Source organism: Rhopilema esculentum, chromosome 3, assembly GCF_057945365.1.
Source record: "Rhopilema esculentum isolate cy_ngs chromosome 3, ASM5794536v1, whole genome shotgun sequence".
In the NCBI taxonomy this organism is placed as follows: domain Eukaryota; kingdom Metazoa; phylum Cnidaria; class Scyphozoa; order Rhizostomeae; family Rhizostomatidae; genus Rhopilema; species Rhopilema esculentum.
Genome location: NC_142817.1, coordinates 8851968 through 8852284, shown reverse-complemented (window position 1 = coordinate 8852284; position 317 = coordinate 8851968).

Sequence of the window (317 nt, the reverse complement as noted above, 5' to 3'; positions counted from 1 at the left end):
TTATTCTGGTTGTTTTTTGTCCTTTCATCTAAATATATTGATTAATGAGCGTTTTGTCCACCATGCTTCCAGCTGCAAAAATATGTCAAACGTTGTGACTTTGGGGTTCATAGATTCCTCTCTTTCTTGCATCTCAATTACAATATGGAAACATCTTCTGCCTCAGTTTTACCAAAGATTAAGATCATTTGGTTGGAGATTTCAATTTCAACAGATGAATCCATAGGATGGAACAAAACCTTTCCCTGAAAAGCAACGCAACAAGGTAAGAAAATTTGCGATACTTGAAATATTTATTTTGGTTCAAGTACTAATTT